Here is a 24,307-nt window from a genome sequence, read left to right as displayed (position 1 = left end):
GCACCTCGCTACATGGTCTCATCACCCTTTCTAGGCCCTAGTTTCCTAGCCTCATAAGTACTTCATATATCGAAAAATTTTCTCAAAGTCGCTAGAGATTGACTTATATCTTAACTCATGTATTGTGCAATACACTGGTATTTAACTTGTATTCACTCTGTACTTAATATTACTCTGGCATGGCCTGCGAGCCTATACCTTGATACCCTGTTATTTCCTGTTATACTGTGAAATTTACAATAAAAATATAAATAAAAATAAAATAAAAAATAAAAATAAAAAATGGTGTTGATGCCACAACTTTTATACTTACTTCATAATGCACATGTTTGAATTCCCATGCATCACTTTTATAAGATCCAACAAATTTTTCGCTTTTTATTATGGAAAAAAGATAGAAGTAGGATTGGGTATGAAACCTTACTGAGGAGTAACGAGATGGGCGGTCTGGCTTTGCCTAACCCTTTTCTAGAAGATTAAAGAGATCTTGGGAATCACAGGATTAATACACATCTTGCCTATATGGCATAATCAGGCTGTGCCAGAACTGTTTTGCCTGGAAGGCTTCTCCCAATGGGAAAGGAATGGCCTTTGGAATATTAGTCAGTTATATTCTCAAGGTATTTTGAAACAGTTTCAGCAGTTAAGTTCGGAGTTCATTCTATCTTCCGTTCAATTTAATAAATACTTACAATTAAGACATGCTCTTGAGTCACAATCCAAAACGATATCTTTGCAGTTCACTTCTAGTGTTGAGCGCGAATATTCGAATTTCGAATTTTTATCTCGAATATAGCAACTTCGAGATTTCGCGAATATTTTGAATATAGTTCCATATATATTCGCGAAATCGAATATTAGTTTTTATGTTTTTTTTTTTTTCATCTGAAAATATGATTTCTCCCTGCTTCTTGCCTGTGGGTCAATGAGCCATTGGCCCACAAGCAACTGAATTGAAGCTGGAAGGAATCACGTTTTCAGATGGACCGGAATATTCGAAATAAAGAATATATTGCTGTATATTAAATTTTTGAATATTCGTCCTATTCTAATCTAAACCAATAATCTCGGTTATAATATTCGAGTTCACGAATATTACAACAGAAAAATCGTAATGGTTAATACGTGTGCCCGAGCGCATGACAAAATCGTTATTTAATCAACTTCAGCATACAACACCCTGACAAGCGTCCCCGTCACCATGGGAACACCTATGGGTTAGAAAATACCATCGGATTTGAGTTTTCCCTGAGATCGTAAAACCTCAGATCCGATGGTATATTCTAACCCACAGGCGTTCCCATGGTGACTGGGCTGCTTGTCGGGGAGCAGTATGCCAAAGTGGAATATTATTGCTCTAACTTCGTCTTTTAGAATATTCTTAATATTGCTCTAACTTCGTCTTTTAGAATATTCGTAATATTGCTCTAACTTCGTATTTTAGAATATTACGAATATTCTAAAAGACGAAGTTAGAGCAATATTAAGAATAATCGTAAAATACACCGATTGTAATTTAGCTAATATAGTGCTATAATCCTTTTTTTTTTTAGTCTAATTTTTTTTGCCTCTTCTGAACTTCAGTTTTGGAAAATATGTACACTATTAAAAAAATTACTTTAGCAGTATATTAGCTAAATTACAATCTATATGTGTATTTTACGAATATTCTTAATATTGCTCTAACTTCGTCTATTAGAATATTCGTAATATTGCTCTAACTTCGTCTTTTAGAATATTCGTAATATTCTAAAAGACGAAGTTAGAGCAATATTAAGAATATTCTAAAAGACGAAGTTAGAGCAATATTAAGAATATTCGTAAAATACACATATAGATTGTAATTTAGCTAATATACTGCTAAAGTAATTTTTTTAATAGTGTTCATATTTTCCAAAACTGAAGTTCAGAAGAGGCAAAAAAAAATTGAGAAAAAAAGGATTATAGCACTATATTAGCTAAATTACAATCTATGTGTATTTTACGAAAATTCGTAATATTGCTCTAACTTCGTCTTTTAGAATATTACGAATATTCTAAAAGACGAAGTTAGAGCAATATTAAGAATAGTCATAAAATACACATATTAGCCTAGCCATAATTAGTATAGGAACGTTGCCTTATACTATCAAAAGAAAAATCGCAATACGCGATTATTAAATCGCATATTAGTCGCGATAAATGGAATAATTACGAATATTCGATTTCGACGAATATAACACGAATATTCAATCGAATATTCGCGAAATATTGCGAAATCGAATATGGCACCTCCCGCTCATCACTATTCACTTCTAGTTGAATACTTGGTAAGATAGTTGCTGTGGGTTCAGTGAAAGGAGCTATTTCGACTATCTACCTTGAGCTTTTGGGAGAGCATTTGAAAAAGTTTCCTCTTAAGGTAAAAATGCAATGGTAAAAAGGATGTGGGTGAAATTACTAATACCAAGTGGGAGGAAACATTGGCTCTGACCCCAACTTTGTCCCTTAGTGAAGCGGCTAGATTATCGCAATTGTATATGTTGCACAGGACATATAAAACCCCAGTGTTTCTTTTTAAAATTGGATATAGAGGAGATTCCACGTGCCTGAAATGTCGTATGGAAGAGGCTGGACTATTTCATATGTTATGGAGCTGCAATGCCCTAAAACGGTATTGGAGTGACGTAATAACGTTAAGTAACAAGATATATAGTGCACAATATGTTCTTGATCCTAGAATGTGTTTGCTTGGTATTTTTGACACTGATAATTTACAAGATTATATTGTCACTGGAATTAATAAAATATTACAGTCCTGATCAAAAGTTCAAGACCAGTTTAAATCATATTTAGCATGGCTCGATCTTAACAAGGTTCCAAGTAGAGCTTCAACATGCAACAAGAAGAAATGGGAGTGAGACAAAACATTTTTTGAGCATTCAATTTAATGAATTCAATAAATAAACTGAGACAGACTGTTTTTCAGCTGATCAAAAGTTTAGGACCACCCCTCCAAAAAAAAAAATAAACCCCCCAAAACAGAAATCAAACTTCCAAACATGACTCAATAATGAGTAGCTCCGCCGTTATTGTTCATCACTAGGGATGAGCGAACCCGAACTGTATAGTTCGGGTTCGTACCGAATTTTGGGGTGTCCGTGACACGGACCCGAACCCGAACATTTTCGTAAAAGTCCGGGTTCGGGTTCGGTGTTCGGCGCTTTCTTGGCGCTTTTTGAAAGGCTGCAAAGCAGCCAATCAACAAGCGTCATACTACTTGCCCCAAGAGGCCATCACAGCCTTGCCTACTATTGGCATGGCTGTGATTGGCCAGTGCACCATGTGACCCAGCCTCTATTTAAGCTGGAGTCACGTAGCGCCGCACGTCACTCTGCTATGATCAGTATAGGGAGAGGTTGCAGCTGCGACGTTAGGGCGAGATTAGGCAGATTAACTCCTCCAAAAGACTTCATTCTGTGATCGATCTGCAGCTGTGGATCATTGAAGTGCTATTATTGACTTGCTCACTTTTTTGAGGCTGCCCAGAGCGTTTTTAGATCACTTTTTTTCTAGGGTGATCGGCGGCCATTTTGTGACTTGTGGTGCGCCAGCACGAGCTATCACCAAGTGTATTTAACCATCGATAGTGTGGCTATTTTGTGCTATATCCTACATCAGCTGCAGGCTGAGCCTGTGTCACCGAAGTGCATTTAACCATCAACAGTCTGGTTATTTTTTGGCCATATATTACATCAGGGGCAAGATGAGCCTGTCACCCAGTGCCTAAAAAATAGACCTGACATTTCTATTCAACCAAATCTGCACAGTTTTAGCTGGTCAAGTTATTTGTAGAGACCGTCAAAGCAGACTTTTTGTTCTGGGTTGAAAAAGCATTCCCAAATTTGCCATTCTGAAAATAACTAGTTTGTGGTATTTCAGGCCTACTTGAAATCTATCCCAAAAAGAAAATCTTACATTGAAGTTATTGATAGTATCATTCAGAAAAACCTAAGACACACGCTAGCGTGCTGATAGAAGTGTCATTCTGTGATTAAACCTATACCTGTCACACAGCGCAAAAAAAAACAGGTCTCACATCTCTATTCAACCAAATCTGCACAGTTTTAGCTGGTCAAGTTATTTGTAGTGACCGTAAAAGCAGACTTTTTGTTCTGGGTTGAAAAAGCATTCCCAAATTTGCCATTCTCAAAATTGTGGTGAACGGGAACAATGAGGAAAACATCTAATAAGGGACGCGGACGCGGACGTGGACGTGGACATGGTCGTGGTGGTGTTAGTGGACCCTCTGGTGCTGGGAGAGGACGTGGCCGTTCTGCCACAGCCACACGTCCTAGTGAACCAACTACCTCAGGTCCCAGTAGCCAGCAGAATTTACAGCGATATTTGGTGGGGCCCAATGCCGTTCTAAGGATGGTAAGGCCTGAGCAGGTACAGGCATTAGTCAATTGGGTGGCCGACAGTGGATCCAGCACGTTCACATTATCTCCCACCCAGTCTTCTGCAGAAAGCGCACAGATGGCGCATGAAAACCAAGCCCATCGGTCTGTCACATCACCCCCATGCATATCAGTGAAACTGTCTGAGCCTCAAGTTATGCAGCAGTCTCTTATGCTGTTTGAAGACTCTGCTGCCAGGGTTTCCCAAGGGCATCCACCTAGCCCTTCCCCAGGGGTGGAAGAGATAGAATGCACTAACGCACAACCACTTATTTTTCCTGATGATGAGGACATGGGAATACCACCTCAGCACGTCTCTGATGATGATGAAACACAGGTGCCAACTGCTGCGTCTTTCTGCAGTGTGCAGACTGAACAGGAGGTCAGGGATCAAGACTGGGTGGAAGACGATGCAGGGGACGATGAGGTCCTAGACCCCACATGGAATGAAGGTCGTGCCACTGACTTTCACAGTTCGGAGGAAGAGGCAGTGGTGAGACCGAGCCAACAGAGTAGCAAAAGAGGGGGCAGTAAGAAAAATCAGAACACCCGCCGCCAAGAGACTCCGCCTGCTACTGACCACCGCCATCTGGGACCGAGCACCCCAAAGGCAGCTTCAAGGAGTTCCCTGGCATGGCACTTCTTCAAAAAATGTGCTGACGACAAGACCCGAGTGGTTTGCACGCTGTGCCATCAGAGCCTGAAGCGAGGCATTAACGTTCTGAACCTTAGCACAACCTGCATGACCAGGCACCTGCATGCAAAGCATGAACTGCAGTGGAGTAAACACCTTAAAAACAAGGAAGTCACTCAGGCACCCCCTGCTACATCTTCTGCTGCTGCCGCCTCGGCCTCGTCTGCTGCTGCTGCCGCTGCCTCGGCCTCTTCCTCCGCCTCTGGAGGAACGTTGGCACCTGCCGCCCAGCAAACATGGGATGTACCACCAACACCACCACCTGCGTCACCAAGCATCTCAACCATGTCACACGGCAGCGTTCAGCTCTCCATGTCACAAACATTTGAGAGAAAGCGTAAATTCTCACCTAGCCACCCTCGATCCCTGGCCCTGAATGCCAGCATTTCTAAACTACTGGCCTATGAAATGCTGTCATTTAGGCTGGTGGACACACACAGCTTCAAACAGCTCATGTCACTTGCTGTCCCACAGTATGTTGTTCCCAGCCGCCACTACTTCTCCAAGAGAGCCGTGCCTTCCCTGCACAACCAAGTGTCCGATAAAATCAAGTGTGCACTGCGCAACGCCATCTGTGGCAAGGTCCACCTAACCACAGATACGTGGACCAGTAAGCACGGCCAGGGACGCTATATCTCCCTAACTGCACACTGGGTAAATGTAGTGGCGGCTGGGCCCCAGGCGGAGAGCTATTTGGCGCACGTCCGTCCGCCGCCAAGGATCGCAGGGCAACATTCTTTGCCTCCTGTCTCCTCCTCCTCCTACTCAGCTTCCTCCTCCTCTTCTTCCACCTGCTCATCCAGTCAGCCACACACCTTCACCACCAACTTCAGCACAGCACGGGGTAAACGTCAGCAGGCCATTCTGAAACTCATATGTTTGGGGGACAGGCCCCACACCGCACAGGAGTTGTGGCGGGGTATAGAACAACAGACCGACGAGTGGTTGCTGCCGGTGAGCCTCAAGCCCGGCCTGGTGGTGTGCGATAATGGGCGAAATCTCGTTGCAGCTCTGGGACTAGCCGGTTTGACGCACATCCCTTGCCTGGCGCATGTGCTGAATTTGGTGGTGCAGAAGTTCATTCGCAACTACCCCGACATGTCAGAGCTGCTGCATAAAGTGCGGGCCGTCTGTTCGCTCTTCCGGCGTTCACACCCTGCCGCTGCTCGCCTGTCTGCGCTACAGCGTAACTTCGGCCTTCCCGCTCACCGCCTCATATGCGACGTGCCCACCAGGTGGAACTCCACCTTGCATATGCTGGACAGACTGTGCGAGCAGCAGCAGGCCATAGTGGAGTTTCAGCTGCAGCACGCACGGGTCAGTCGCACTGCGGATCAGACCCACTTCACCACCAATGACTGCCCTCCATGCGAGACCTGTGACGCACATCCCTTGCCTGGCGCATGTGCTGAATTTGGTGGTGCAGAAGTTCATTCGCAACTACCCCGACATGTCAGAGCTGCTGCATAAAGTGCGGGCCGTCTGTTCGCTCTTCCGGCGTTCACACCCTGCCGCTGCTCGCCTGTCTGCGCTACAGCGTAACTTCGGCCTTCCCGCTCACCGCCTCATATGCGACGTGCCCACCAGGTGGAACTCCACCTTGCATATGCTGGACAGACTGTGCGAGCAGCAGCAGGCCATAGTGGAGTTTCAGCTGCAGCACGCACGGGTCAGTCGCACTGCGGATCAGACCCACTTCACCACCAATGACTGGGCCTCCATGCGAGACCTGTGTGCCCTGTTGCGCTGTTTCGAGTACTCCACCAACATGGCCAGTGGCGATGACGCCGTTATCAGCGTTACAATACCACTTCTATGTCTCCTTGAGAAAACACTTAGGGCGATGATGGAAGAGGAGGTGGCCCAGGAGGAAGAGGAGGAAGAGGGGTCATTTTTAACACTATCAGGCCAGTCTCTTCAAAGTGACTCAGAGGGAGGTTTTTTGCAACACAAGAGGCCAGGTACAAATGTGGCCAGACAGGGCCCACTACTGGAGGACGAGGAGGACGAGGATGAGGAGAAGGTGGAGGAGGATGAGGATGAAGCATGTTCACAGCGGGGTGGCACCCAAAGCAGCTCGGGCCCATCACGGGTGCGTGGCTGGGGGGAAACACAGGACGATGACGATACGCCTCCCACAGAGGACAGCTTGTCCTTACCTCTGGGCAGCCTGGCACACATGAGCGACTACATGCTGCAGTGCCTGCGCAACGACAGCAGAGTTGCCCACATTTTAACATGTGCAGACTACTGGGTTGCCACCCTGCTGGATCCCCGGTACAAAGACAATGTGCCCACCTTACTTCCTACACTGGAGCGTGATAGGAAGATGCGCGAGTACAAGCGCACGTTGGTAGACGCGCTACTGAGAGCATTCCCAAATGTCACAGGGGAACCAGTGGAAGCCCAAGGCGAAGGCAGAGGAGGAGCAAGAGGTCGCCAACGCAGCTGTGTCACGGCCAGCTCCTCTGAGGGCAGGGTTAGCATGGCAGAGATGTGGAAAAGTTTTGTCACCACGCCACAGCTAACTGCACCACCTCCTGATACGGAACGTGTTAGCAGGAGGCAACATTTCACTAACATGGTGGAACAGTACCTGTGCACACCCCTCCACGTACTGACTGATGGTTCGGCCCCATTCAACTTCTGGGTCTCCAAATTGTCCACGTGGCCAGAGCTAGCCTTTTATGCCTTGGAGGTGCTGGCCTGCCCGGCGGCCAGCGTTTTGTCTGAACGTGTATTCAGCACGGCAGGGGGCGTCATTACAGACAAACGCAGCCGCCTGTCTACAGCCAATGTGGACAAGCTGACGTTCATAAAAATGAACCAGGCATGGATCCCACAGGACCTGTCCATCCCTTGTGCAGATTAGATATTAACTACCTCCCCTTAACAATATATTATTCTACTCCAGGGCACTTCCTCATTCAATACTATTTTTAATTTCATTTTACCATTATATTGCGGGGCAACCCAAAGTTGAATGAACCTCTCCTCTGTCTGGGTGCCGGGGCCTAAATGTGTGAGAGTGGCCTGTTCCAGTGGTGGGTGACGTGAAGCCTGATTCTCTGCTATGACATTAAGACAGATTCTGTGCTGACATAAGGCCAGATTCTCTGTTACGGGACCTCTCTCCTCTGCCTGGGTGCCTGGGACTAAATGTGTGACAATGCCCTGTTCCAGTGGTGGGTGACGTGATGCCTGATTCTCTGCTATGACATGAAGACAGATTCTGTGCTGACATAAGGCCAGATTCTCTGTTACAGGACCTCTCTCCTCTGTCTGGGTGCCGGGGCCTAAATGTGTGACAGTGGCCTGTTCCAGTGGTGGGTGACGTGAAGCTTGATTCTCTGCTATGACATGAAGACTGATTCTGCGCTGACATAAGGCCAGATTCTCTGTTACGGGACCTCTCTCCTCTGCCTGGGTGCCTGGGCCTAAATGTGTGACAGTGGCCTGTTCCAGTGGTGGGTGACGTGATGCCTGATTCTCTGCTATGACATGAATACAGATTCTGCGCTGACATAAGGCCAGATTCTCTGTTACGGGACCTCTCTCCTCTGCCTGGGTGCCGGGGCCTAAATGTGTGACAGTGGCCTGTTCCAGTGGTGGGTGACGTGAAGCCTGATTCTCTGCTATGACATGAATACAGATTCTGCGCTGACATAAGGCCAGATTCTCTGTTACGGGACCTCTCTCCTCTGCCTGGGTGCCTGGGCCTAAATGTGTGACAGTGGCCTGTTCCAGTGGTGGGTGACGTGATGCCTGATTCTCTGCTATGACATGAAGACAGATTCTGCGCTGACATAAGGCCAGATTCTCTGTTACGGGACCTCTCTCCTCTGCCTGGGTGCCTGGGCCTAAATGTGTGACAGTGGCCTGTTCCAGTGGTGGGTGACGTGATGCCTGATTCTCTGCTATGACATGAAGACAGATTCTGCGCTGACATAAGGCCAGATTCTCTGTTACGGGACCTCTCTCCTCTGCCTGGGTGCCTGGGCCTAAATGTGTGACAGTGGCCTGTTCCAATGGTGGGTGACGTGAAGCCTGATTCTCTGCTATGACATTAAGACAGATTCTGTGCTGACATAAGGCCAGATTCTCTGTTACGGGACCTCTCTCCTCTGCCTGGGTGCCTGGGCCTAAATGTGTGACAGTGGCCTGTTCCAGTGGTGGGTGACGTGAAGCCTGATTCTCTGCTATGACATGAATACAGATTCTGCGCTGACATAAGGCCAGATTCTCTGTTACAGGACCTCTCTCCTCTGCCTGGGTGCCTGGGCCTAAATGTGTGACAGTGGCCTGTTCCAGTGGTGGGTGACGTGAAGCCTGATTCTCTGCTATGACATGAATACAGATTCTGCGCTGACATAAGGCCAGATTCTCTGTTACGGGACCTCTCTCCTCTGCCTGGGTGCCTGGGCCTAAATGTGTGACAGTGGCCTGTTCCAGTGGTGGGTGACGTGATGCCTGATTCTCTGCTATGACATGAAGACAGATTCTGTGCTGACATAGGGCAAGATTCTCTGTTACAGGACCTCTCTCCTCTGTCTGGGTGCCGGGGCCTAAATGTGTGACAGTGGCCTGTTCCAGTGGTGGGTGACGTGAATCTTGATTCTCTGCTATGACATGAAGACTGATTCTGCGCTGACATAAGGCCAGATTCTCTGTTACGGGACCTCTCTCCTCTGCCTGGGTGCCTGGGCCTAAATGTGTGACAGTGGCCTGTTCCAGTGGTGGATCAAAAAATAAAAAGTTCTATGAACTCACTATGCCCATCAGCGAATACCTTAGGGTGTGTACTTTCCGAAATGGGGTCATTTGTGGGGTGTTTGTACTGTCTGGGCATTGTAGAACCTCAGGAAACATGACAGGTGCTCAGAAAGTCAGAGCTGCTTCAAAAAGCGGAAATTCACATTTTTGTACCATAGTTTGTAAACGCTATAACTTTTACCCAAACCATTTTTTTTTTACCCAAACATTTTTTTTTTATCAAAGACATGTAGAACAATAAATTTAGAGCAAAAACTATATATGGATGTCGTTTTTTTTGCAAAATTTTACAACTGAAAGTGAAAAATGTCATTTTTTTGCAAAAAAATCGTTAAATTTCGATTAATAACAAAAAAAAGTAAAAATGTCAGCAGCAATGAAATACCACCAAATGAAAGCTCTATTAGTGAGAAGAAAAGGAGGTAAAATTCATTTGGGTGGTAAGTTGCATGACCGAGCAATAAACGGTGAAAGTAGTGTAGGTCAGAAGTGTAAAAAGTGGCCTGGTCTTTCAGGGTGTTTAAGCACTGGGGGCTGAGGTGGTTAAGATCCAACAATGTAAAATATGATTTTTTAAAATTTTTCAAGTGGTCTTAAACTTTTGATCAGGACTGTATATCAGGCACGTAAAACGTTGGCTGCTAAATGGATACAGCCTCTTCCTCCTAATACCACTGAATTTATTGCAAGATTGAATGTTATATCTGTAAAGAATAAATCAAGGCAACTGGAGTACTGTAGATTTCTTGAAAACGTTTCACTCGTTCTTCCAACGAGCTTTTTCAATTCTGAGTGACTGTACAAGAATTCTCTGGGAATAAATATGTAACTGAATCAACATCTGATAATTATACCCAGCATGGGGTCAGAGGTCATTATACCCAGCATGGGGTCAAAGGTGTTGATTCTATTATCCTAATTGGAGTCAGTAGGTGATAAAGACTTTCCAGAAAAAGGTGTCAAGACAGCATTGTATGTAGCAAGATTGAATGTTGTAATAAGGATGGAGAGAGGGGTATATATTAAGCGTAATTGCTTGTCGAAATTTGAAAATATCTGGGGCCTTTGGATGGATAGATCAGGAGTGTGTAGTCCTTGGCTAGCTCTTAATAGAGGGATTAGGGATAATATAGGGTGATGTATCTAAGGGCTCTTTCACACCTGCGTTCTTTTCTTCCGGCATGGAGTTCCGTCGTCGGGGCTCTATGCCGGAAGAATCCTGATCAGTTTTATCCTAATGCATTCTGAATGGAGTGAAATCCGTTCAGGATGCATCAGGATGTCTTCAGTTCCGGAACGGAACGTTTTTTGGATGGAGAAAATACCGCAGCATGCTGCGCTTTTTGCTCCGGCCAAAAATCCTGAAGACTTGCCGCAAGGCCGGATCCGGAATTAATGCCCATTGAAAGGCATTGATCCGGATCCGGCCTTAAGCTAAACGTCGTTTCGGCGCATTGCCAGATCCGACGTTTAGCTTTTTCTGAATGGTTACCATGGCTGCCAAGACGCTAAAGTCCTGGCAGCCATGGTAAAGTGTAGCGGGGAGCGGGGGAGCAGTATACTTACCGTCCGTGCGGCTCCCGGGGCGCTCCAGAGTGATGTCAGGGCGCCCCAAGCGCATGGATCATGTGATCGCATGGCACGTCATCCATGTGCATGGGGCGCTCTGACGTCATTCTGGAGCGCCCCGGGAGCCGCGCGGACTGTAAGTATACCGCTCCCCCGCTCCCCGCTCCTACTATCCAACCAGGACTTTAATAGTGTCCTGGCTGCCATAGTAACACTGAAAGCATTTTGAAGACGGATCCGTCTTCAAATGCTTTCAGTACACTTGCGTTTTTCCGGATCCGGCGTGTAATTCCGGCAAGTGGAGTACACGCCGGATCCGGACAACGCAAGTGTGAAAGAGCCCTAAGGTTGCTTATATGGGGAATGTGCATGTTGATATATTGACGTGACTCTTGGGAATTGTTATGGATCAGATTTACTTCGGCTACTAAGCTGTATATGATACCTTTCGACTGTTAATGTCTCAATGCGATTGGAAATTGCTTTGTAATTACCTAAATCTGTCTCAAGTGGGGTGGGGGGGTAATGTTGTGGGTTTATGTGTAATAACCATTTATATTATTGAGATAATGCTATATCTTGATTCTGTTATATGACCTGTGATCGTGCTTGGATTGTAAGCTCCTACTGTGCAATTTGTATGGTCACGATAATTAATCAATCAAAATAAAAAACTATCTGATTTAAAAAAAAAGGGCAATTCAAATAATGAGCATAACGTTTCTGTCCCCATTCCCAGGACCTTCTTTAGATACTGAATTCCACCCTAGATGAGGTAAACATGGGCCAAGCAGAGGTAGGTGTACAGTTCAAAAGAAAGGGGACTTAGTCGCAGGTGGCACTTATCAGGTCACCTATACAGCCAGAGAGGAGGTCGATTAAGTTTTTATTTACAACTAGAGTTGAGCGAACACCTGGATGTTCGGGTCCGAGAAGTTCGGCCGAACTTCCCGGAAATGTACGGGTTCGGGATCCGAACCCGACCCGAACTTCGTCCCGAACCCCATTGAAGTCAATGTAGACCCGAACTTTTGGGCACTAAAAAGGCTGTAAAACAGCCCAGGAAAGAGCTAGAGGGCTGCAAAAGGCAGCAACATGTAGGTAAATCCCCTGCAAACAAATGTGGATAGGGAAATGAATTAAAATAAAAATTAAAAAAATAAAAATGAACCAATATCAATTGGACAGAGGTCCCATAGCAGAGAATATGGCTTCACATCAGCAGAGAATCAGTCTCTTCATGCCATAGCAAAGAATCTGGCTTCATGTCAGCAGAGAATCAGTCTCTTCATGCCATAGCAGAGAATCTGGCTTCATGTCAGCGCAGAATCAGTCTTCATGTCATAGCAGAGAATCAGGCTTCACGTCACCCACCACTGGAACAGGCCACTGTCACATATTTAGGCACCGGCACCCAGACAGAGGAGAGAGGTCCCGTAACAGAGAATCTGGCCTTATGTCAGCACAGAATCTGTCTTCATGTCATAGCAGAGAATCAGGCTTCACGTCACCCACCACTGGAACAGGCCACTGTCACACATTTAGGCCCCGGGACCCAGACAGAGGAGAGAGGTCCCGTAACAGAGAATCTGGCCTTCTGTCAGCGCAGAATCAGTCTTCATGTCATAGCAGAGAATCAGGCTTCACGTCACCCACCACTGGAACAGGCCACTGTCACATATTTAGGCCCAGGCACCCAGGCAGAGGAGAGAGGTCCCGTAACAGAGAATCTGGCCTTCTGTCAGCGCAGAATCAGTCTTCATGTCATAGCAGAGAATCAGGCTTCACGTCACCCACCACTGGAACAGGCCACTGTCACATATTTAGGCCCAGGCACCCAGGCAGAGGAGAGAGGTCCCGTAACAGAGAATCTGACCTTATGTCAGCGCAGAATCAGTCTTCATGTCATATCAGAGAATCGGGCTTCATGTCACCCACCACTGGAACAGGCCACTGTCACACATTTAGGCCCCGGCACCCAGACAGAGGAGAGGTTCATTCAACTTTGGGTTGCCCCGCAATATAATGGTAAAATGAAAATAAAAATAGTATTGAATGAGGAAGTGCCCTGGAGTAGAATAATATATTGTTAAGGGGAGGTAGTTAATATCTAATCTGCACAAGGGATGGACAGGTCCTGTGGGATCAATGCCTGGTTCATTTTTATGAACGTCAGCTTGTCCACATTGGCTGTAGACAGGCGGCTGCGTTTGTCTGTAATGATGCCCCCTGCCGTGCTGAATACACGTTCAGACAAAACGCTGGACGCCGGGCAGGCCAGCACCTCCAAGGCATAAAAGGCTAGCTCTGGCCACGTGGACAATTTGGAGACCCAGAAGTTGAATGGGGCCGAACCATCAGTCAGTACGTGGAGGGGTGTGCACAGGTACTGTTCCACCATGTTAGTGAAATGTTGCCTCCTGCTAACACGTTCCGTATCAGGTGGTGGTGCAGTTAGCTGTTGCGTGTTGACAAAACTTTTCCACATCTCTGCCATGCTAACCCTGCCCTCAGAGGAGCTGGCCGTGACACAGCTGCGTTGGCGACTTCTTGCTCCTCCTCTGCCTTCGCCTTGGGCTTCCACTAGTTCCCCTGTGACATTTGGGAATGCTCTCAGTAGCGCGTCTACCAACGTGCGCTTGTACTCGCGCTTCTTCCTATCACGCTCCAGTGTAGGAAGTAAGGTGGGCACATTGTCTTTGTACCGGGGATCCAGCAGGGTGGCAACCCAGTAGTCTGCACACGTTAAAATGTGGGCAACTCTGCTGTCGTTGCGCAGGCACTGCAGCATGTAGTCGCTCATGTGTGCCAGGCTGCCCAGAGGTAAGGACAAGCTGTCCTCTGTGGGAGGCGTATCGTCATCGTCCTGTGTTTCCCCCCAGCCACGCACCAGTGATGGGCCCGAGCTGCTTTGGGTGCCACCCCGCTGTGAACATGCTTCATCCTCATCCTCCTCCACCTCCTCCTCATCCTCGTCCTCCTCGTCCTCCAGTAGTGGGCCCTGTCTGGCCACATTTGTACCTGGCCTCTGGTGTTGCAAAAAACCTCCTTCTGAGTCACTTCGAAGAGACTGGCCTGAAAGTGCTAAAAATGACCCCTCTTCCTCCTCTTCCTCCTGGGCCACCTCCTTCTCCATCATCGCCCTAAGTGTTTTCTCAAGGAGACATAGAAGTGGTATTGTAACGCTGATAACGGCGTCATCGCCACTGGCCATGTTGGTGGAGTACTCGAAACAGCGCAACAGGGCACACAGGTCTCGCATGGAGGCCCAGTCATTGGTGGTGAAGTGTGTCTGATCCGCAGTGCGACTGACCCGTGCGTGCTGCAGCTGAAACTCCACTATGGCCTGCTGCTGCTCGCACAGTCTGTCCAGCATATGCAAGGTGGAGTTCCACCTGGTGGGTACGTCGCATATGAGGCGGTGAGCGGGAAGGCCGAAGTTACGCTGTAGCGCAGACAGGCGAGCAGCGGCAGGGTGTGAACGCCGGAAGTGTGAACAGACGGCCGGCACTTTATGCAGCAGCTCTGACATGTCGGGGTAGTTGCGAATGAACTTCTGCACCACCAAATTCAGCACATGCGCCAGGCAAGGGATGTGCGTCAAACCGGCTAGTCCCAGAGCTGCAACGAGATTTCGCCCATTATCGCACACCACCAGGCCGGGCTTGAGGCTCACCGGCAGCAACCACTCGTCGGTCTGTTGTTCTATACCCCGCCACAACTCCTGTGCGGTGTGGGGCCTGTCCCCCAAACATATGAGTTTCAGAACAGCCTGCTGACGTTTACCCCGGGCTGTGCTGAAGTTGGTGGTGAAGGTGTGTGGCTGACTGGATGAGCAGGTGGAAGAAGAGGAGGAGGAAGCTGAGTAGGAGGAGGAGGAGACAGGAGGCAAAGAATGTTGCCCTGCGATCCTTGGCGGCGGAAGGACGTGCGCCAAACAGCTCTCCGCCTGGGGCCCAGCCGCCACTACATTTACCCAGTGTGCAGTTAGGGAGATATAGCGTCCCTGGCTTTGCTTACTGGTCCACGTATCTGTGGTTAGGTGGACCTTGCCACAGATGGCGTTGCGCAGTGCACACTTGATTTTATCGGACACTTGGTTGTGCAGGGAAGGCACGGCTCTCTTGGAGAAGTAGTGCCGGCTGGGAACAACATACTGTGGGACAGCAAGCGACATGAGCTGTTTGAAGCTGTCTGTGTCCACCAGCCTAAATGACAGCATTTCATAGGCCAGTAGTTTAGAAATGCTGGCATTCAGGGCCAGGGATCGAGGGTGGCTAGGTGGGAATTAACGCTTTCTCTCAAATATTTGTGAGATGGAGAGCTGAACGCTGCCGTGTGACATGGTTGAGATGCTTGGTGACGCAGGTGGTGGTGTTGGTGGTACATCCCATGTTTTCTGGGCGGCAGGTGCCAACGTTCCTCCAGAGGCGGAGGAAGAGGCCGAGGCGGCGGCAGCAGCAGCAGAAGAGGCCGAGGCGGCGGCAGCAGCAGAAGAGGCCGAGGCGGCAGCAGCAGAAGAGGTAGCAGGGGGAGCCTGAGTGACTTCCTTGTTTTTAAGGTGTTTACTCCACTGCAGTTCATGCTTTGCATGCAGGTGCCTGGTCATGCAGGTTGTGCTAAGGTTCAGAACGTTAATGCCTCGCTTCAGGCTCTGATGGCACAGCGTGCAAACCACTCGGGTCTTGTCGTCAGCACATTGTTTGAAGAAGTGCCATGCCAGGGAACTCCTTGAAGCTGCCTTTGGGGTGCTCGGTCCTAGATGGCTGCGGTCAGTAGCAGGCGGAGTCTCTTGGCGGCGGGTGTTCTGATTTTGCCCACTGCTCCCTCTTTTGCTACGCTGTTGGCTCGGTCTCACCACTGCCTCTTCCTCCGAACTGTGAAAGTCAGTGGCACGACCTTCATTCCATGTGGGGTCTAGGACCTCATCGTCCCCTGCATCGTCTTCCACCCAGTCTTGATCCCTGACCTCCTGTTCAGTCTGCACACTGCAGAAAGACGCAGCAGTTGGCACCTGTGTTTCGTCATCATCAGACACGTGCTGAGGTGGTATTCCCATGTCCTCATCATCAGGAAAAATAAGTGGTTGTGCTTTAGTGCATTCTATCTCTTCCACCCCTGGGGAACGGCTAGGTGGATGCCCTTGGGAAACCCTGGCAGCAGAGTCTTCAAACAGCATAAGAGACTGCTGTATAACTTGAGGCTCAGACAGTTTCCCTGATATGCATGGGGGTGATGTGACAGACCGATGGGCTTGGTTTTCATGCGCCATCTGTGCGCTTTCTGCAGAAGACTGGGTGGGAGATAATGTGAACGTGCTGGATCCACTGTCGGCCACCCAATTGACTAATGCCTGTACCTGCTCAGGCCTTACCATCCTTAGAACGGCATTGGGCCCCACCAAATATCGCTGTAAATTCTGCTGGCTACTGGGACCTGAGGTAGTTGGTTCACTAGAACGTGTGGCTGTGGCAGAACGGCCACGTCCTCTCCCAGCACCAGATGGTCCACTAACACCACCACGACCATGTCCACATCCGCGTCCCTTATTAGATGTTTTCCTCATTGTTCCCGTTCACCACAATTTTGAGAATGGCAAATTTGGGAATAGTTTTTCAACCCAGAACAAAAAATGTGCTTTTACGGTCACTACAAATAACTTGACCAGCTAAAACAGTACAGATTTGGTTGAATAGAAATGTGAGGCCTGTTTTTTTTTGCGCTGTGTGACAGGTATAGGTTTAATCACAGAATTAGACTTCTATCTGCACGGTAGCGTGTGTCTTAGGTTTTTCTGAATGACACTATCAGCACCTTCAATGTAAGATATCCTTTTTGGGATAGATTTCAAGTAGGCCTCATATAGCAGAAACTAGTTATTTTGAGAATGGCAAATTTGGGAATAGTTTTTCAACCCAGCACAAAAACTGTGCTTTTACGGTCACTACAAATAACTTGACCAGCTAAAACAGTACAGATTTGGTTGAATAGAAATGTCAGGTCTATTTTTTAGGCGCTGGGTGACAGGCTCAACTTGCAGCTGATGTAGTATATGGCCAAAAAATAACCACACTATTGATGGTTAAATGCACTTGGGTGACACAGGCTCAGCCTGCACCAGATGTAGTATATGGCCAAAAAATAACCAGACTGTTGATGGTTAAATGCACTTCGGTGACACAGGCTCAGCCTGCAGCTGATGTAGTATATGGCCAAAAAATAACCAGACTGTTGATGGTTAAATGCACTTCGGTGACACAGGCTCAGCCTACAGCTGATGTAGGATATAGCACAAAATAACCACACTATTGATGGTTAAATACACTTGGTGATAGCTTGTGCTGGCGCACCACAAGCCACAAAATGGCCGCCGATCACCCCAGAAAAAAGTGATCTAAAAACGCTCTGGGCAGCCTCAAAAAAGTGAGCAAGTCGATATTAGCACTTCAATGATCCACAGCTGCAGATCGATCACAGAATGAAGTCTTTTGGAGGAGTTAATCTGCCTAATCTCGCCCTAACGTCGCAGCAGCAACCTCTCCCTATGCTTGAATCAGCAGAGTGACGTGCAGCGCTACGTGACCCAAGCTTATATAGAGGCTGGGTCACATGCTGCACTGGCCAATCACAGCCATGCCAATAGTAGGCAATGCTGTGATGGCCTCTTGGGGCAAGTAGTATGACGCTTGTTGATTGGCTGCTTTGCAGCCTTTCAAAAAGCGCCAAGAAAGCGCCGAACACCGAACCCGAACCCGGACTTTTACGAAAATGTTCGGGTCCGTGTCACGGACACCCCAAAATTCGGTACGAACCCGAACTATACAGTTCGGGTTCGCTCATCCCTATTTACAACCATAAAGACCAACTATTTTGCATAATTGATTTAGCATATTTGATATATCTACAGTAATTGATATGACATTTAAGTCCACCTTTGGGATTAATCCAGTACTCTCTATTGAGGTTCATTTAAAATATCTGTTGGGGCACTGAAGTGAAGTGCAGGGTAGAGATGAGCGAATCAAAGTTGATGAAGTGGAATTCGATCCAAATTTCCAGAAAAATTCGATTCGCTCCGAAATTTCTCAGGCTTCGTGGTAACGAATTGCATTTTTTTTCCTAAAATGGCTGCTGCACATGTTAGTACACGGAGCAAAGAACTCTGGGAATGAGGGATCACTCACAATGCCATGCATGCAGCCAGCCAGGCCTGTGATGTCACAGCCATATAAATAGCCAGGGCCGGATTAAGAGCATCATGGGCCTGGTGCTGAGGATTTTGCTGGGCCTTTTTATGGAACTGCACTCAGTATTTTGTTCCTGCAACTACCCCTTCATTTGGCGTCTATCTTGGCAACATGGAGGGGGACCACGGTAGGGGGACCCTGAGGGTGGGGGCACCCTCAGGGCACTATAGTGTCAGGAAAACTGCTTTGTTTTCCTGACACTATAGTGATCATTTAACATGACTATGAAGATTACTGTTTTCTAGCTGCTGTGGACAACAGCAGCTAGAAACAGTAATTTTCATAGAGCTGTGTTATGATTTATGGACACAGCACTCAGCATGCTTAGCCAGTCAGATAGAAGGCTGGCTAAGCATGCTGAGAGCTGTGTCTAAATAACATAACACATTAAAGGGATTCTGTCACCAGGTTTTACCCCTGTCAGCTAAAAATATGCTGATGTTCAGGGCGTCTTCACGATTCCTAATGTGGGCTTATAAATGTCATCTGTGGGCTTATTTAGCTAAAAAACAGCTATTACTAACCTGTCAGTCAAACAAATAAGGTGCCCAAGGGGATGTTAATAGATGCAAGATGCCCGCCGCACCCGCCGCCGTTCGTGCCCAGCGCCGCCTTTCCAGACTTCTGCGCCGCCTCCTAGTCCTCTGTGGCCTCTCGCTCTCCCTCCCTCCCCCCTCCTTCTACTGTAAGATCTCGCGCATACAGGGGTTGAGCGAAGTGCCGGCGCATGCGCACTTCGCTGTAAGAAGCCAAATGGAGAAGTCCGCACGGGCGCATCAGGCAGAGCCCTGTGCGCAAAGCGCGAGATCTTACAGCAGAAGGAGGGGGGAGGGATGGAGAGCGAGAGGCGGCACAGAGGATTAGGAGGCGGCGCAGAAGTCCGGAAAGGCGGCGCTGGGCACGAACGGCGGCGGGTGCGGCCGGCACCTTGCATCCATTAACATCCCCTTGGGCACCTTATTTGTTTGACTGACAGGTTAGTAAAAGCTGTTTATTAGCTAAATAAGCCCACAGATGACATTTATAAGCCCACATTAGGCTTTGCATCTTGAGAGTCACAGTCCACAGGCTGTTTCTGAGCCTGGCTAAGCATGCTGAGAGCTATGTCCATAAATCATAACAGCACTATGATTGCCCTCCCTTCCAACTGGATGAGTTTATCTGATACCTGCCCTGCTCCAGAAGCTCCTGCTGTCTTGCGGACTGGTGTGGCTGAGCGCTGTGGGCCGTGTGCTGGTCGAAACTGCTGAGCAGGTTGTACACAGCGCAGCGTGCAGGAGGGATAACCGCGGGTGCACTGAGGTAATATCCGGCGGGCCGGCATTACAGGAACCGCACCAGTTGCTCTGACGTCCTGCCGCCGGATATCCTGTGACGTATATCCGGCGGCAGGACGTCAGAGCAGCTGGTGCTGTTCCTGTAATGCCGCGGCCCGCCGGATATGACCTCAGTAGCGATGGGAAGTTCGGATCTTTCAGATGAATCGGTTCATGAATCGGATCTTTGGTTCACTTGCTGAGTCACTGACTGCTGAGCTGACTCGCAAGTGAACCGAAGACTCTAGGTGCCGATGCGCATGCGCAGATGCTATCCATCCGATTCAGTTGCTGCTGCTGACTCAGTCGGCTCTTCAGCTCTCTAATGAGTGAGTCAGGATCAGGAAGAGTGATTGATTATAGTGATAGTGAAGGGAAGCTGAGGCTGACGCCGGACAGGAGGACTCAGGCAGGACTCAGGAGCTGTCACTGTGGTGTGCATTGTTGTCTGCTGTGCATTGTTCCCCACAGTGACAACAGTCTGACACTGACACTAGTACAACGAACCAAGTGAAGTGAAATGTGAATGCACGCACAGGGAAAACTATGTGCTGAATTGATAACAGTATTACAGTAACACAGTCACTGGCTGATAATAAAATAGTCCCCACATCTCCATTAAGGAGATGTGAAACCCACCCTTAGTTATATAGCTACTGAATGAGATGCCTTTAACATATATATATATATATATATCTCCTGAGAAGCCAATTTGATCCTAAAGGGTTAATTCAACCTGTAATCTAAACTCTGTGTCATCTGTCACTTCTCTTATCTCTCTGCTCCTGTCCCTTAATCTTATCACTGCTGCAACAAAAGCAGCCGAGAGCCAACAGCCTCAGTGTAACCTGTTCTAGAGTCTGACTCACGGCTCTTTTAACTCAAAGAATCGAATGAGTCTCCAACTAATCGGATCTTTAGATTCTTTTAACTTGTGACTCATTCGATTCATTTCTATTCTTAGACTCCCTGCACTACTCAGACGACTCAGAGCTGCTAGTGCTTGCCTTGCCTCAGCTCTGATTGGTTGGTGGGCGGGGAGGGGAGGGGCTGGCAGAAGCAGCTTCCACTCTAGGATCATATTACGCTCCTCCCGAGTCCCTCCCTCAGGTTCCCTGCTGCCAGTGTGAGGTGAGCGTCTCTGCATTGTCTGTGTGCTATGTGACGCTGCGCTGTGTACAACAGAGGACTTTTTGCGCGGGCCGCTCCCGACGGCCTTTTGGCTGGTGGATGGGCCTATTTTATGGTAGGGGCCTGGAGCTGCAGCTCCATCACCCCCTACGTTAATCCGTCCCTGGCCTCAGCCTACTTGGATTCTGCCATTTTCCAGTGTACTTAGTGCAGGGAGAGACGTCAGCAGGCGCTAGGAAAAACTTGAAAAAACGTGAAAACTTTTATTTTGCTGAATAGGGAAAAGAGCATTAGAAGTGTAGGGAAAGGATAGGAAGGAATTATTCCACAGTATTGAAGCAGAACAGTGTCCAATAGGGGGGTGTACAGCCTGGGTAATAGGAACAATCCTATTACACCTTGCTGCACTGACTGGGGATCCGAATTGCCATTATACTGCTGCTTTCAGATTTGCAATAGATGATACCTCTGTAATTCCAGCAAACCTTTTCTTGTTATTGCGGTGCAAGTGCTGTGTGATACAGCCATTAACAGGGTGTATTACTGGGAAATATTTGTACGTCTTATTACCCCTTGTGCGGTGCAGTTATATGTTTTGGCGTGTATTAGTGTAAAAAAAAGTATCATTTGCCGTTCAGCGGTGCAGTTATATGTTCTAAAGCCTTTTTTGGTGTGTATTAGTGGGGAAAAAAAGCTTACTTGCCTTTCAGCAGTGCAGTTATATGTTCTAAAGATTTTTTGGCTAGTATTAGTGGCAAAAAAAAGTATTATTTGCCGTTGTGTGGTTGTAATGGTGTAGAATCCCAAGCAACCAGACAGAGGTTAAACAATAGTGGATTTATTAAATAAACGGCAGTACAGTCCAAACTAGTAAGCATATACAGGTAACCAACTCGAATAATAACCTGTGTAGGTAAACACCAAGGGGACAGCCAGTGACCAGGCCAAAGTTCATATGTGCAGTATTAGTCCGTGTAACGTGGTACCTAGGGATGAGACGTCAGGATTTCCAGGATCCGATTCAAGGTTATACACGAGACAAAATGTTCAGCAAAGATGAGGTATCCAGAGGCAGTCTCTAGAGATAAATCGAGAAAGGCAGAGGTCATGCAGAGGTAAGTCTGGGAGAATATGAACCGCAACATACACCCGGGTTGTCAAAACAACAGTGGGCACTGACCAGCCAGGGAGATCACCTTTTAAGTACCTACTAGTGCAGTGAGCCAGACCGACAGGGGAATTATATGTGAGCGAGGTCACGGTGTGAGCAGTAGGTGGGCCGAGGTAAATACAGGTCTGGTTACTCACGGTTATGTCGTCCCTGGGCAGGCCTGCACAAGTGATGAGGAGAACGGTACAGGAGTTACAGGGAGTGCAGAATTATTAGGCAAGTTGTATTTTTGAGGATTAATTTTATTATTGAACAACAACCATGTTCTCAATGAACCCAAAAAACTCATTAATATCAAAGCTGAATATTTTTGGAAGTAGTTTTTAGTTTGTTTTTAGTTTTAGCTATTTTAGGGGGATATCTGTGTGTGCAGGTGACTATTACTGTGCATAATTATTAGGCAACTTAACAAAAAACAAATATATACCCATTTCAATTATTTATTTTTACCAGTGAAACCAATATAACATCTCAACATTCACAAATATACATTTCTGACATTCAAAAACAAAACAAAAACAAATCAGTGACCAATATAGCCACCTTTCTTTGCAAGGACACTCAAAAGCCTGCCATCCATGGATTCTGTCAGTGTTTTGATCTGTTCACCATCAACATTGCGTGCAGCAGCAACCACAGCCTCCCAGACACTATTCAGAGAGGTGTACTGTTTTCCCTCCTTGCAACTCTCACATTTGATGATGGACCACAGGTTCTCAATGGGGTTCAGATCAGGTGAACAAGGAGGCCATGTCATTAGATTTTCTTCTTTTATACCCTTTCTTGCCAGCCACGCTGTGGAGTACTTGGACGCGTGTGATGGAGCATTGTCCTGCATGAAAATCATGTTTTTCTTGAAGGATGCAGACTTCTTCCTGTACCACTGCTTGAAGAAGGTGTCTTCCAGAAACTGGCAGTAGGACTGGGAGTTGAGCTTGACTCCATCCTCAACCCGAAAAGGCCCCACAAGCTCATCTTTGATGATACCAGCCCAAACCAGTACTCCACCTTGCTGGCATCTGAGTCGGACTGGAGCTCTCTGCCCTTTACCAATACAGCCACGGGCCCATCCATCTGGCCCATCAAGACTCACTCTCATTTCATCAGTCCATAAAACCTTAGAAAAATCAGTCTTGAGATATTTCTTGGCCCAGGCTTGACGTTTCAGCTTGTGTGTCTTGTTCAGTGGTGGTCGTCTTTTAGCCTTTCTTACCTTGGCCATGTCTCTGAGTATTGCACACCTTGTGCTTTTGGGCACTCCAGTGATGTTGCAGCTCTGAAATATGGCCAAACTGGTGGCAAGTGGCATCTTGGCAGCTGCACGCTTGACTTTTCTCAGTTCATGGGCAGTTATTTTGCGCCTTGGTTTTTCCACACGCTTCTTGCGACCCTGTTGACTATTTTGAATGAAACGCTTGATTGTTCGATGATCACGCTTCAGAAGCTTTGCAATTTTAAGAGTGCTGCATCCCTCTGCAAGATATCTCACTATTTTTGACTTTTCTGAGCCTGTCAAGTCCTTCTTTTGACCCATTTTGCCAAAGGAAAGGAAGTTGCCTAATAATTATGCACACCTAATATAGGGTGTTGATGTCATTAGACCACACCCCTTCTCATTACAGAGATGCACATCACCTAATATGCTTAATTGGTAGTAGGCTTTCGAGCCTATACAGCTTGGAGTAAGACAACATGCATAAAGAGGATGATGTGGTCAAAATACTCATTTGCCTAATAATTCTGCACTCCCTGTATCTGGGGCACACTCTAGTGTAAGGGACACAGGCCAGATGGTGGTTCGAGGTGCCCTTGATGGTCTGTATTAATGTGCCTATGGCAAGGTCCCTTGCAGTCGTGACGCCAGTACCTTTTATGGTGGTACAACCATTTACTGTAGTGTTAACTGAGGAATTGGAGACTGAGACAAGGATGGTGCAATCCAGCTTATAACTTTTACTGAACGTTGC

This window comes from Bufo bufo, chromosome 6, assembly GCF_905171765.1.
Source record: "Bufo bufo chromosome 6, aBufBuf1.1, whole genome shotgun sequence".
Lineage (NCBI taxonomy): Eukaryota > Metazoa > Chordata > Amphibia > Anura > Bufonidae > Bufo > Bufo bufo.
This window is presented reverse-complemented; position numbering follows the sequence as displayed.